Source organism: Erinaceus europaeus, chromosome 2 (assembly GCF_950295315.1).
Source record: "Erinaceus europaeus chromosome 2, mEriEur2.1, whole genome shotgun sequence".
In the NCBI taxonomy this organism is placed as follows: domain Eukaryota; kingdom Metazoa; phylum Chordata; class Mammalia; order Eulipotyphla; family Erinaceidae; genus Erinaceus; species Erinaceus europaeus.
In genome coordinates this window covers 47610928-47625565 of record NC_080163.1, presented here as the reverse complement: position 1 = coordinate 47625565, position 14638 = coordinate 47610928, and the positions used below count along the sequence as shown (strand labels likewise).

Below are 14638 nucleotides of genomic sequence, written 5' to 3'. Positions count from 1 at the left end.
ACCACTCCATTGCTTGTGAAGTTCTTTCTTGCAGACACTCCAGGTGGTGGCCAGGGACTTGAACCCAGATCCTTGTATGTGGTAATGTATGCACTCTACTACTCTACTGGGTAAGCCACCTTCCACCCCCGTCATGTTTTACTTTGAGTATTTTTTTTTTGTCTCCAGAGTTATTGCTGGGGCTCGATGCCTGCACTATGGATCCATTGCTCCTGGAGGCTATTTTTCCCCCCTTTGTTGCCCTTGTTGTCTATTGCCATCGTTGTTATTATTACTGTTGTTGTTGCTGTCATTGTTGTTGGATAGGACAGAGAGAAATTGAGAGAGGAGGAGAAGACAGAGAAGGGGAGAGAAAGATAGACACCTGCAGACCTACTTCATCGCTTGTGAAGTGACCCCTCCTGCAGGTAGGGAACCGGGGGCTGGAACTGGGATCCTTATGCCATTCCTTGTGCTTTGCGCCATGTGTGCCTAACCCACTGTGCTACCACCTCATCCCCTTTAGTAATATTTTAATACAGTCCTAAGGGTAAATTCAGAACTCCATACATGCACAATAGCACACTGCTGAGCAACCTCCTAGTTCTATTTTTTCATTCTTATGTAGAGAAAGAGGGGGAGAGAAACAGAGGAGAGAGACCATGGCACCGCTGCACCACAGAGCTCCATGATGCGCCCATGTGGTGCCAGGTCTCAGTTGTGAGCACTCTCTCCCCTCTACGCAATGGGTTCAAGAATTAAAGTGAAGCGTTGTTAATGTGATACGAAATCTTTGGATAACTTAGAGGGTCAAGGTTTGAAGGTTCATTTCACGGAAGTAGTAAGTACAGGAAGCAGCTTCCACCCCTTAGGCTGGGGAAAAAGTTGGAATTGGATTGACACTTGGAAGCTGTGGAGGAGACCTCCTGATACATTGCAGGGTAGGGACCTTGGAGAAGGAAGCCTCCCTCTACCCCCACTGCTGCCTCTAAGGGAGGAGAGAGAGGTACATGGGGATTTAGTAGGAGGCTAGTATAAGTGGGTGAAGAGTGATTCTGGCTGATGCTCACTGTGGAGAGCAAGACAGGAAGGAACATGTTTCTTTCTCTTCTCCAGGCCTTGCAGTTTTCCCCACACCACCACTGGGAGTCTCACATAAAACAACTGGCAAAGCAAAAACACCTGTGCAGAGACTTAAAAATCTGGGGTGGGGGGAGTCGGGCTGTAGCGCAGCGGGTTAAGCGCAGGTGGCGCAAAGCACAAGGACCGGCATAAGGATCCCGGTTTGAACCCCGGCTCCCCACCTGCAGGGGAGTCGTTTCACAGGCGGTGAAGCAGGTCTGCAGGTGTCTATCTTTCTCTCCTCCTCTCTGTCTTCCCTTCCTCTCTCCATTTCTCTCTCTGTCCTATCCAACAACGACAACAACAATAATGACTACAACAATAAAAAAAAAAAAAAAAAAAAAAAAATCTGGGGTGGGGAGGAGTCAGGGCCTCCAGGCAAGAACAAAGTATTAACCCTTTCTAAGATGTCTGCATTACATTTATTTACTTTATTTTATGAAAGCAAAAGAGACCAGAACACCATTTGGTTATATACAATGAATCTAGGGAAATGCTCTTGCCAAGCATGTTTCCTGCCCTCTCAACCATCTGCCCAGATGTGCACTTCTCCTCCTCCTCCTCCTCCTTTTTTGGGGGATCAATGTCACATAACAAATCCACTGCTCCCAGCGGCTTTTCCTTTTCTCCTCCTTTTCTTTTCCTTTCCCTTCCTCTTTCTCTTTTTCTCTCTCCCTATTTTTTCTCCCTTTTTGATAGAGATAGAGGGACGTTGAGAGGGATTGTGGAGAGAGGGCAAGAGAAAGAGGTACCTGCCACACTACTCCACTTCTCCTGAAGCTTCTCCCTGAAGGTGGTGACTGGGGACTTGAACCTGGGTCTTTGCACATGGTAAGGTGTGTGCTCTACTGAGTGTGCCATAAGCCTTGAATTTTTCTCACTCTTTCTCCTCCCTCCCTTCTTTTCTTTCTTGTTGCTGGGACTTCACCACTTTAGGCAAACTTTTACAAAGAGATAGCAACAGAGATACAGGGAGAGAGAGAGACACCACAGCACTAAAACTTCCCTTAGAGTCATAGTACTCCCATGGGGTGTACTGGGGGCTTGAACCTGGGCTGTACACATAGCAAAGCAGATACCCTCCCAGGCAAGCTGGTCCTTATATTTTCCTAAACTGAATCTGTTCAACCCATTACTTACTATATTCCTAGACTGGGAGTTTTAATGATGATGTAGTTTTACTAAAAGGGACTATAATTTTGGCTCATATTTTTTTTAAAAAAATGATTTTAAAAAGTGTAATTACATACTTACCTGGCAGGGGAGATACCATGATCACGAAGGTGGTTTTCCCAGGGCGAGGCTTATCCATTGCACTCCGGATGTGCTGACCCCTGCGATTTCCCCAAATGTGGGAAACTCGACTGCATAATTTGTGGTAGTGGGGGACTGCGTTCACGCTCTCCCCTAAAAAAAAAAAAAAAAAAAGTGTAATTACAGGGAGTTGGGCGGTAGCGCAGCGTGTTAAGCATACATGGGTCGAAGGGCAAGGACAGGCATAAGGATCCCGGTTCAAGCCCCCGACTTCCCACCTGTAGGGGAGTCGCTTCACAAGTGGTGAAGCAGGTCTGCAGGTGTCTATCTTTCTCTCCCCCTCTCTGTCTTCCTCTTCTCTCTCCATTTCTCTCTGTCTTATCTAACAACAATGACATCAATAACTTCAACAATAACTACAACAACAATAAAAAACAACAAGGGCAACAAAATGGAAAATAAATATTTAAAAAGTGTAATTACAAAGCTGTGTAGTAAAACAATCTTTCCCTTCAATAAACTTAAAGTAGCACTAATCTAGAGTTTAAAGGGGAAAAAATGAGGTGGATTTGCACCTGAGAAACAATAATGTAATATCCAGCACAAAGACTTTGACTAAATAGCTGGGGTACCTTTGGAAATTTATTTCATTGAAAGCATTATCTGATTTCAAAATGCATTAAATTCAGAAGAAGAGGCAATCTGCCATTTGTCACTGAGCCTTGCCTGCGGTACATGCTCGGCACAACAGAAGCGCTCACTCCACAATGAGTGAGTGAGAAGTGAATGCAAAGAAGCAGTTCATGCAAACATGCATTTCTGACCCTTCCTCAAAAGCTGCTTGGTGCATTGCTCTGAATGCAGGGGACGTGGTGGAAACAAAATGCGTGCAGCCCCTATTTTTATGGCGAGGGCAGAGCAGATCACACAAGCGAACAAAGGAGTCCACTGCAATCAGCTGCCGACAGCAAGCACTGTCACAGTATGTGGTTAGTGTAGGGGTTTGACTGGAGAGCATTTTAGACAGGACAGGGGACCTACTGTGAGGTGGTAACATTTAAACTGGGACCTGAACAATGGCAGAGGACCAACCCCATACAGGTTGATATAAGAACAGAGAAACAGCAGCTGTAGAGACCTTGGTATATGAGACACCTCTGAGTGTCTCAGTGACCCAAAGTATGGGGACAGGACTGTGTGGAGGCAGCAGGAGGAGGGTGGGGGATATGGAATGTATAGGCCACAAGAAGGCTACTGTCACAGATGATCACAAACTTGGTGGTATACAACAGTAGAAATGCCTTCTCTCTCTCAATTTTGATGGGCAGAAATCCAAAATCAAGGTCTCAGCAGGGTGACAGTCCTTCTGCAGACTCTGTGGGAGATGCCTGTCCTTTTTAGCTTCTGGTGAATGCAGGTGTTCCTTGGCTCACGGTAACACAATGCTTATCTTCACAGGGTCTTCTCTCTGTGTCTTCTTCCCAGTGGGTCTGAGAGTTTCCCCACTCCTTCTCCCCCCTCACTAATAGGGATAGTTGTCATTGGGTTTAAAGCCCATCCAGTTAATCAACATAGATGTTGGCAGGTCAATTCATACCCCCAGCTTGTTTCTATCTTTCCCTAGTGGGGCAGGGCTCTGGAGAGGTGAGGTTCCAGGAAGCACTGGTAAGGTCATCTTCAGGACACTATCTCTTTAGACCAGTTTGCCACAGTCTCCACCACTCCCTATTGTGAACCCTACTTCATCTTAATGATCATATGAATGTAATTTAAGTTTTTTTCCCCCAGAGTATTATAGCAGCTATTGCAAGCTGAAATGATAATGTTTCTTTTTAGATTTCCTTTTTTGTAAGATTTTACATTGTTCACTGAAGCTAAATTTAAGGAGTATCTTTGTTTTGTAGATATGTATATATTGATTGTTTAATCCTGGCTCATATAATCATTCAAGGTGGGGGTCCCTACCATGACTCAGTCAGTCTGAAGAAATGGCAGGAGCATTATGAGAAAAGAGGGAAAGTGGAGATCATATTCAACCCTACCCCTTCATCCACAGTCAAGTGAGTTCTGGACAGAACTCCAGGATTTGGGAGAGCAGTCTTCTGCCTCCTTAAAGACATAGGAACATAGGATCTCCCACCCCAGATTTGTGCAACATTTTAGTTTTCATTTAATCCCAGTCAAAAAACAGGTAGCTGTTTTTGAAGATAAGATTTTATTGGAACAAAGTCACACCCATATAAAAATATCAACACATATATGTAGTTTCTGACTTTTTAATCTTATAAAGGCAGCACTGAATAGTTTGAACATAGACCATGTGGCAAGCCAAAATTAGGTTGCAAGTCTAAGACATTCACTACCCGTATGTTTTAGAGAAAGTCTGCCAATCCCTGACCAGGTTCCATATGACTTCTTAGGGTTCCTCAGATCTCTTCTACATGAAGGAATCTCAACAGCCTTTGCTTTGGTTTCCTTGGCTGGCAGCCTCAGCCTCTGAGTTGTCTTCTCAGCTCCCCTCAGTCAGGAGGTCTCTCCTGGACCAATAGTCAAGACCATAGCACTGTCACAGATGGCAGAGCATCTCGTTTACTCAGTGGGGGCAGAATGAGGCAGGCAGGAACCAGAACTTAGCTAATTCAATGGGTGAGGGACCTGGTCTTGTCTTAAAGTCAAAGATAATTCTTTTCTCAGTCTTAGCCACAACATTGACCAAAGAGCCAAAACCTGACTGACCAATATGTCTCCATAGGAAGGGGTGTGGTGCAGCTCAGGATATGACCCAGTAGATGGGGGCATTGGGACTCTCAAGCATGAGGCCCTGAGTTTAATTCCTGGCATCATTTGTGCCAGAGTGATACTCTGATTCCATGTCCCCCTCCCACCCCCACTCCTCCCACTCATGAATAAATAAACAGAAGAAAGATAGGAAAAAGAAAGAGGAGGAAGGAAAGGAAAAGGAGGAGGTGAAGAAGGAAGATGAGAAGAAAGAGAAAGAGGAGGACAAGGATGTAGAGAAGAATGGGAATAGTTCTCGAAACTTTACATCAGGTTCAACCTGATGCTGTTGACTGGCTACGGAAGAAGGGCAAACGCTAGAAGAAGAGTTCACCTGCAGCTGGGTTTTGGTCAGTGAAGGCTCAAGCACATCTGACAGAGAGGTGACCAGTTCAACTGTGGCAGTCAGTGGCAGTTCAAAGGTCACAGCCTTTAATCCTGTGCACCATCATAAGCCAGAGCTGAGCAGTGCTCTGGTAAAATAAAAGAAAATAACATGAAATAAAATAAAATAGAAAAAAAAAAGCTCACAGCCTTGTCCTATGTGGACTGGCAGAAGAAGCAGTGGCAGAAAGTCAGCTAGCCAGGCAAACCCTGTCCTGGGTCTTTCTCAACAGACTGAGTGATAAAGAACATGCTATTGTGACCCCATCTCCCTAGCCTAGATCTACCTCTCCCCACCCTTCAAAGGGCCAGGCTAAGTTAGATCAATGGTTCTCCAACTGCACCCAGTGGGAAGGTCATTTAAAGGAACAAAGAAGATGGCACCATCCCCCAGAGTTTCTGATTCAGTGGCTATAGGATACAGACTAAAGATCTGTATTTCATCATCATCATCATTATTAATATTATTATTTTATTGTTGCCAGGGTTACTGCTGGGGCTAAGTGCCTACATTATGAATCCATCACTTCCAGAGGCTATTTCTTTTTCTTTTTCTTTTAATTTGATAGGACAGAGAAAAATTGAGAGGGGATGGGGGGTGGGTTAGAGAAAGAGAGATACCTATAACACTGCTTCATCACTTGTGAAGCTTCCCCCTGGAAGTGGGGAGTGGAGATTTGAACCTGGGTCCTTGAACATGGTAGTGTTTGCACTCAACCAGGTGCATCACCACCCTGCTCTGAGAAGCTGCATTTCTAACAAGTTCCTGCTCTTCTGCCTCAGAAACTTGTTATGCAGACCACTGTTCTAGCCTGTTACCAGGACTCCTTTCTGAAGTCCATGCTTGCCTATAGTTGAGGTTAGCTTGATGAAGATGAGGTTAGCCAAGGTCAGAGTCTTCCTCTCCCCCTCCTGCAGTGTCTCTCTCTTTCATTTATTTATTTATTTATTATTATTTTTTGTTATTTATAAAGTAAAAAATATCAACAAGACTATAGGATAAGAAGGGTACAATTCCACAAAATTTCCACCACCAGAGTTTAGAATCCCATCCCCTCCCTTGAAAACTTTCCTATTCTTTATCCCTCCGGGAGCATGGACACAGGATCATTATGGGGTGCAGAAGGCAAAAAGTCTGGCTTCTGCATTTGAACATGGGTGTTGGCAGGTCGATCCATACTCCCAGCCTGTCTTTCTCTTTCTCTGGTGGGGCAGAGCTCTGGAGAGGTGAGGTTCCAGGGTACACTGGTGAGATCCTCTGTCCAGGGGAGCCAGGTTGGCATCATGGTAGCATCTGCAACTTGCTGGCTGAAAAAAGCATTAAGATACAAAACAGAACAAATTGTTTAATTTCTGAGGTAAGGAGAAAGAGGAAGAGAGAGAGAAAGTGAGAGAGAGAGGACTAGAGAAAGAGGGAGAAAAAAAGAACTCCTTAAAACAAACAAACAAACAAACAAAACAACATAACTGGTTTATGGGAGAGACAGAGAAAGAACCAGAACATCACTCTTGACAGGGATCTAACTCAGGGCCTCATGCATGCAGATCTGACACTTTATCTACTACATCACCTCCTGAGCCACACGGCTTCACTGTTTTAACAAGTTGTATAGTACTCCTATGTGGTGTCTTGAACCCAGGTTCTGGCACATGGCCAATGAAGTGTGTACTTTACCAGCTTTCACCTGGCTGGGACCCCCTCACCTTTTCTACCACAAGGCCCATTTTAACAGTCCCAAGCACCAACATTAGTCAGCTGCTTTCCTTGGTTGCCGGAAGCTGTTGACTTTCTCTTTCTCCCTTAAAGAGGATGGGTAGCATGGCTTCCTGACACGTAGGCCTCTCACTCCCCTCTCCCCCCATTCGCTTACACAACCTACTTCCTCAAGGTGACCCCACAGCATTCGGCTATCCATGACAAACAGCTCCAGACTGGGCAGCCCGACCCCGGGGCGGAGAGCCAACCTGCTGTGGATCTGGAAAGTTCTCCGCAGGCAGATAGATGGCAGCTGCTGCTCTGGCCCAGGCCAAGGCCAAGCCACAGGCAATGAGGACAGCCCAGCCTGGGCCTCCAACTGCTGATGCAAATTGCCTCCGCAGGCCAGGACGGTGGGCGGGGCAGGGGGGGTCGTTGATTGACAGCAGGCGGGGCGGCGCCCTCCATCATCCCACTAAGTCACTATGAGGTGACTGAAACAGGTGGCTCAGATTTCCTTGAGAACCCAGAATAATCCCCCATTTGAAGTGTGCAAGAATCTTGTTGTCACCACCTAGTATTAATGGGCAGGCACTGTAGAAAGAAAGAGAGAGAGAGAGGTTTTAGCTGCATTTTTGTACTCTGACTTGCTTGGCAAGCTCAGTAAAAGCTTGGACAAATATTAAAACACACACACACACACACACACACACACACACACACACACACACACACACTCAAAGAGAGAGAGAGAGCGCCAGGCTGGTTTAAATTAACCTCCCAAGCACTTCACCTACTGTAGGAAGAAATTATAATAAAATGTCAGAGCAAAAATAAACCACACATGGAAATAAAAATAAAACATAAAATGCCCTCTTATGACTAACTGCTCCGTCCGATTTAGTTCATAACAACATATCATTGTACATGAAGTTTTCATAGTCCTAAAGTGTATTTGGGCATTAGGAATGTTGACTGAGAAATTCATATTTTACACATTGGCAATCTGTTCCCTTTCCAGAAGTCTGATGGACAGAAACCATTAAAAAAGAAAGAAAAAAAGAAAGAAAGGAAGGGAGGGAGGAAGGAAGGAAGGAAGGAAGGAAGAGAACCTCTGGCAACTTCAGAAGAATAATTCTTGAGGACAGAATTTTTGTTTGACACAAGACACAAAATTCCCTTTCTCAGAGGCCTGCTGATCTTCATCCTGCAATGCCCTCTCCACAGCCATTCACCTCATCCTGACTGTGAAGAAGGAAGGATTTGGAGGCTGAGATAGCTCAGGTTCAAATCTGGCCAAGGTGAAGTCATACCCAGAGGTGTGGTTTGTGAAGGGGAAAGACTGGAATCCTTGGGTGGGGGCGAGGGTGAAGCGTGGTGGTGGTGAGGAGTATGTCAAATCCTCCAACCTTGAAGCCGGTTATTCTGAGAGATTAAAGGGAGGAGTGACTGGTTTTTTTTCTTGGACAGAATAAAGAAAAAGAAGAAAGGCAGTTGGGGAGAAAGAAGTAAGGAGAAATGGGAGAGAAGAGAAAGGAGGGGAGGAGAAGGGAGGTGTAATGAGGGAGAAGGGAGTAAGGGAAGATGAGAGAGGGAGCAGTGGAAAGGAGGAGTGAGGAAAGAAGAAGAGGGAGGGGGTGAGGGTGAGGGGTAGGAGAAGGGCAAGGAGGAGGGAGGAGGACTAGAGATGAGGAGGAGGGAAGGAGAAAAGCAGGCAAATGAGCACTTCCTGTTCTGATAGTCCACCCAAAGGAAATTCTTTTTGTAGACTGGTTATTCCCACAGGTTTTGCTCCATCAAACTGATGGGTTTGGGAAGAAGCCTTCCCTTCAGTTCCCAACTAGAGGTTGGGGTGGGGGTGCAGGGTGGGAGTGGTGGACACCAAGAGACTCCCAGTGCCCCTCCTTCCCTTATGTTCTAGGTTCCATCACACCTCAGAGGTTATTTTCTGGAAGTAGGGTTCCTGGCTCGAGCTGGGTAGAGCAACAGCCTGGTACAATACACAGAGTTTGGCTCCTGGCAAGACTTTCTAGGGGAACCTGGGGGGCAGGGAGTGGGGAAGACTCTCATCTGTGGAGGACTCCTACTTGTGCTCCTACACCAAGGAATGGAACCAGAGGGAGCTGGGGCAGCCATGGACAGGAAGAATCGACATGTTTTAGTGCAGAAACACACACACACAGGCATCTCTTGTGTAGACACATGTAGTGATGTGAGCAGATCTTTCTTGGTATGTGGTCATACCTGCCCAAGAGACAATGCAATAAACTGGCATTTGGACAACCATGCCAGAATGGTAGGTCTGGCTGTTCCTCCAGAGTGAGGGCTGGTGGAGGTGGAGGGCCACACAGACCAAGCAGGATGAAGTCCAGTGCTGAGGGTGAATGCAGACTTGAAGAAAGAAGAATGCAACTTCTTTCCCTAATCTGCTTATGCTTGATTGTGCCAAAAACAAATACCAGCAGGCTTGGAAAAAAATGTTTCTGTTCCTTTGCCTCGGCTCAGAGCCATGAGCCCCAAAGTAGAAGGAAAAAGACATGGGCTGCTGGATTCCAAAGTTTTTACTCTGGCTTACTGGACCCTCTGGCCCTTGTCACCCCTGGGAGGGAGGGATGGGGGCAGTTTATCTGGAGCACACACACCCCCCCTTACATACACATACTGAGACCCTGAAATAGCCCCTTCAGTTTCCCACAAACAAGTTTCAGAAGCGGAAACTGGCCCTGGCTCCCTAGGGCAGAAATTGAGAGCTCAACTCTAAAACACTTCCTTTGCCTGGTAACAATGTGTGGAGGAATTTCCACAAATCCCTTTAGCTGTCATGGCTTCCGCCCCTCAGCTTGGAAAAAGAGAGCCTGGGACATTCCTGCTCCCTACCCCCCACCCCATTTGATCTGCTCCTAGACCATGGGGTATGTGTATGTGGGGGGAGGGCGGCTGGAGAATGTGAGTGTGGAGGAGTTGAAGAATGGCATATACTTCACTTGCCTACTTTCCCTTTGGAGTTACGAGAGGCATCCAAGTCTGACCAGGCTGCTAATAAGGTGTAATGAAAAGATGCAGACATGGGCTTATTAGGGGCAATCTAGGTAGGCTCTAGTTTCGTATCGTTGTTGTTGTTATTGTTGTAGACTGTAAGAGAGCCTGGGCTCAGGCAATGGTGCACCTGGTACAGCATGCACATCACCATGAGTGGCGTCCAAGTTCAAGCTCTCAGTCCCCACCTGCAGGGGGAAAAGCTTCATGATTGGTGGAGCAGTGCTACAGATGTGTCTCTCTCTCCCCCTCATTCTCTCTTCCTCCCTATTTCTCTCTGTCTCTATTAGGAAAAGAAAAAGATTTTAAAAATGGGGAAATAATAAGAGAGAGAAATAGAGAGGGAAGGAAAGAGAGGAAAGAAAGAAGGAAGGGGGGCCAGGCAGTGGCTCACCTGGCTGAGCGCACACATTCCAGTACGCAAGGATCTGGGTTCAAGCCCTTGGTTCCCACCTGCAGGGAGAAAGCTTCATGAATGGTGAAGCAGGACTGCAGGTATCTCTCTGTCTCTTTCCCCCTCTACTTCCCCTCTTCTCTCAATTTCTGTCTCTATAGAATAATAAATACGTAAACAAACATCATAAAGAAAAGGAAGAAGGAAGGAAGGAAGGAAGGAAGGAAGGAAGGAAGGAAGGAAGGAAGGAAGGGGCCAATGAGAACAGCGGAGTTATTCTGCAGGCACTAAACCCCAGTGAGAACTCTGGGTGGGGCCAAGAGGAGGCACACTACACACTGCTCCACCACTTGTGAAGCTTCCCCCTTGCAGGTGGGAATTGGAGGTTTAAACCTGGGTCCTCATGTTGACATGAGCATTCTACTGAGTGTGATACCCAACCAGTCCCACCCTATTTTTCTTTTTGACCAGAGCACCACTCAACTCTAGCTATTGTTGGTGCTGGAGATCCAACCTGGGACTTCTCACACACATGTCCTCTGTATATTCCCATGCTATCTCCCTGGTCTTGGCCTTAAATTGAATGGCAAGTGTCCTCATAAGAGACACAAAGAAGAATGACACAAGGAGAAGAAGGGAAGGTCCTGTGAAGGAGGAAGCAGTGGTTGCAGTGGTGCTACCACAAGCCCTAAACCTCCTGAAGCAATAGTCATCTGGAGCCAACAGAAGTAGGAAGAGGCAAGGAGGGTGTCTTCAGATCCTCTGAGAAGAGTAAAGCCCTGCTAGCACCCTGACTGCAGATACGAAACTTCAAAAACTGTGAGAGAATAAAATCCTTTTGGAAGCCACTGGTTTTGTGGTCATTTGTAACAGCAGCCATGGGGAGCTAATACAGGTCCTCTCTTGCCTCTTCCTAGCCCTGGTCCTGTTGTTCAGAAGAGCAGAAAAGAAAAAGCACCCTTATACCCATGAGCATAGGCTGCATGAATGAATTGTGGTATTATTTCCTGTGGCAACATTACAGTCAAATAAGAATAATAATAATAAAAAAAAGCCACATCCACTTGGATCAGTTTAAATGAATTGTATGAAAATCTTAAGTGAGAAAAGCAAATCAGAGAAAACTACAACCATTTGATTTTATTTGTGTACATTTTAGAAACAAGCTGAAAGGAAATGGTATGCTGTTTAGAATTCCCTGCTCAGGTGGCCTCACTATAAAGAAAAGCAAGTGACTGAATAAAACAAAATAGTGATTCCTTCTGGAAGGGAAGGGCATGTGGTTTGGAAGAGCCTTAAGAGGGTATGATGGAGGTGGGGGGCAAAGGAGTGTCAGAATGATTTGCAGAAAACTGAGAAATTTAATACATGTACCAGCAACATATTTACTGTTTACTATAAACCATTAATCCCCCCAATTAAAAATAAAAAGAAATTATATAGCTAAAAACAATAACCCAATAAAAATGGGGGGGGGGAAGCTGAGTGCTGGCTACAGTGGTATTTTTTTTAGCCATGGATATAGCTCAGTGACAGAGCACATGCTTCACATATGTCAGCGTCTGGGCTGGATCACAAGCATGCCTTCACATCCCCAGTCCCCATATTTTTGAATTATTCTTCTTTTCGCTTTACTTGCACCTTTAACTATTTTTGATAGTTTATATCACTTACAATTATAATTTTAAAAAGTGTTGGTTGACGGGAAATTAACTTTGCCACTGTGCTGTATGTCTCTTCTCAGATGAATGGTTTATTAAGTAGGGCTAGGAGATAATTTACCTGCCCCTTATCATGATCAAAGTCCTGGGTTCAAGTCCCAGCCTGAATAGCACTGTGGCACTCTTATGGGTGATGGGAGTCCTGTTATGGTGACTCTTCTCTCTCTCTCTCTCTCTCTCTCTCTCTCTCCCCCTCTCCCTCCCCTCCCCCTCCCCCTCCCTCTCCCTCTCCTTCCTCTCCCTCTCTCTCACAAAAGTTGGGGGGGTCTGGGAATTCATTCAGTGATATATGCAAGCACAAGGACTTGAGTTCTTTCCTTAGTGCTGCATTAAAAAAATTCCATAAGATGTGGGCTACAAGTCTAAGTCACTTTGGTAGTCACCACACAGGGTCTGCTTCATGATCTGAGCAGGACTACTGTCACTGGACTCTAGGACCCAAAATGAAGGAAGAGCTTTGTAGGACATGGTGATAGGGGCAGACAGAAGAGAAACATGCCAACTCATTTTCAAAATTCATTTGCAAATTGAATTTTGCTTTATGGCCATGACTCACAAAGTACGTGTGTATGTGTGTGTGTGTGTGTGTGTGTGTGTGTGTGACTGAAAGCTTTCTTGACTGGTAAAGGGATAAATCTACTGAATGGATAAAGTGTGTATGTGTGTTCCTGAAAGCTTTCAGTGATTGCTAAAAGGATAAATCTACTGAGTGGATAAATTCCATTTTGTTAAGATAGAGGAGTGAACACATGCATTCAAGCATTCCAAAATCCACAAACATAAGATGAAGGAATTTTTTCCCCCTTCTGAAAGATATAAACCCAGAAAGACAACATGAGCAGAAGAGACGACAACCAAAAAAGAAACCAAAACAAACAATAACCCGGCAACAACAAGCAGAAGAAAGCTGGGAGGCAGATGGGTGGAGGTCACTAATGTAGCCCCAGCAGAGCTGACTCCCAGGCCAGAGCCCACAAGTTGAACTGAGCAACCATGGGAGAGCACAAAGACCCTAGACCATCATACAGACCCCCAACCCAGCACATAGACCTCTGCCTGGTTCTCAGGAAAACACAGCACGAGAAACAGCTTGCGAAGTTGGGGGTGAAGATGGCCCCTCCCTGAGGCACAGGCATGGGAGGTTGACTCCCCAAAGAGGAAAACACAGAGGCTCTCTTTCCAGGCGACAGTCTCTCAGTTGAGGCCAGTAGAACTATGTGAATATTTACTTACTGTGTGCTGAGCCCTCTGCCCCTCATGACCCCCCAGAAAACTGACTACCAAACACAGATTCTCTGGGTAGGAAATTGGAGGTCTTTTCTTTTTCATATAAGTTGTTTCACTGCTCCAGGATTACATTTTCTGTGAGAGAGAGAGAGAGAGAGAGAGAGAAACTGCAGCACCAAAACTTCCTCCAATGAGGTAGGGGCCAGACCCAACATGGATTGTATACATAGCAAAGCAAGCACACCATCCAAGTGAGGTGTTTTTTTTTTTCTTTTCTTTTCTTTTTTGCCAGCTGCAAATTGGGGGTTTTCTTTTTCTCTTTTTTTTTTTCTAAAAAAAACATTTTATTAGTGATTTAATAGTGGTTTACAAGATTATAAGATTACAGGGGTATAGTTTCACACCACACCCACAACTGGAGGATCTTCATCAGAGGAATCTGACCAGACCAGAAAAAAGAACCTAAAGAAACTAACATTGATGCAGTCCAGGGAATAATGTATTGGACTCTTAAGCATGAGCTCTATTCCTGGCATCACACACGCCAGAATGATACTTTGGCTTTCTCTTTCCTCCACCTTTTCTCTGTCATTACATATTTAAATACATATTTTTAAAAAGAATCTAACATTGATGGTTCCTTATGAAAAAAGCCCATTCTTTTCACAGCCTCTGAGGTAAACACTGCTATCTCTGAGATCAAGGGGAGCCCTGCCTGGCACTAGCATTGATCAGCTGGATGGAAAGAGGCAGCTTACTTTATTTTTCTGCATCTCAGTTTCTTTATCGTCTTTCACTCTTTTTTTGGAGAGGGTTTCACACCTGTGTAATTCTATCATTCCCCATAGACCTTTTTTCCCTTTTAAGACAGAGACAGAGAAGAACAGAAAGAGAGAAAGAGAGAGAGACAGCTAAAAAAACATAGTACTATGTGCAAGGATATGTACCAGGATCAGGGTTTGAGGAGCAGTGAAGCAGGCCTGCAGGTGTTTATATTTCTCTCCCATATCTATATCCCACTCCCCTCTCAATTTATTTCTGTCCTGG

At 45.3% G+C, this 14638-nt stretch overlaps 1 long non-coding RNA gene and 1 other non-coding gene across 2 annotated transcripts; one reads left to right on the top strand and one right to left on the bottom strand.

The window, feature by feature from the left end:
- The first annotated feature begins 2347 nt into the window (after positions 1–2347).
- Positions 2348–2511, top strand: LOC132537081 (U1 spliceosomal RNA). Its single transcript, XR_009548571.1, has one exon. It is a non-coding gene; the product is annotated as a U1 spliceosomal RNA (small nuclear RNA).
- Positions 2512–4857: 2346 nt separating this feature from the next.
- Positions 4858–14047, bottom strand: LOC132536930 (uncharacterized). The gene is made up of 3 exons (XR_009548458.1): positions 13598–14047; positions 7398–7807; positions 4858–6825 (listed from the first exon to the last, which is right to left on the bottom strand). It is a non-coding gene; the product is annotated as an uncharacterized LOC132536930 (long non-coding RNA).
- Between the last annotated feature and the right edge of the window lie 591 nt (positions 14048–14638).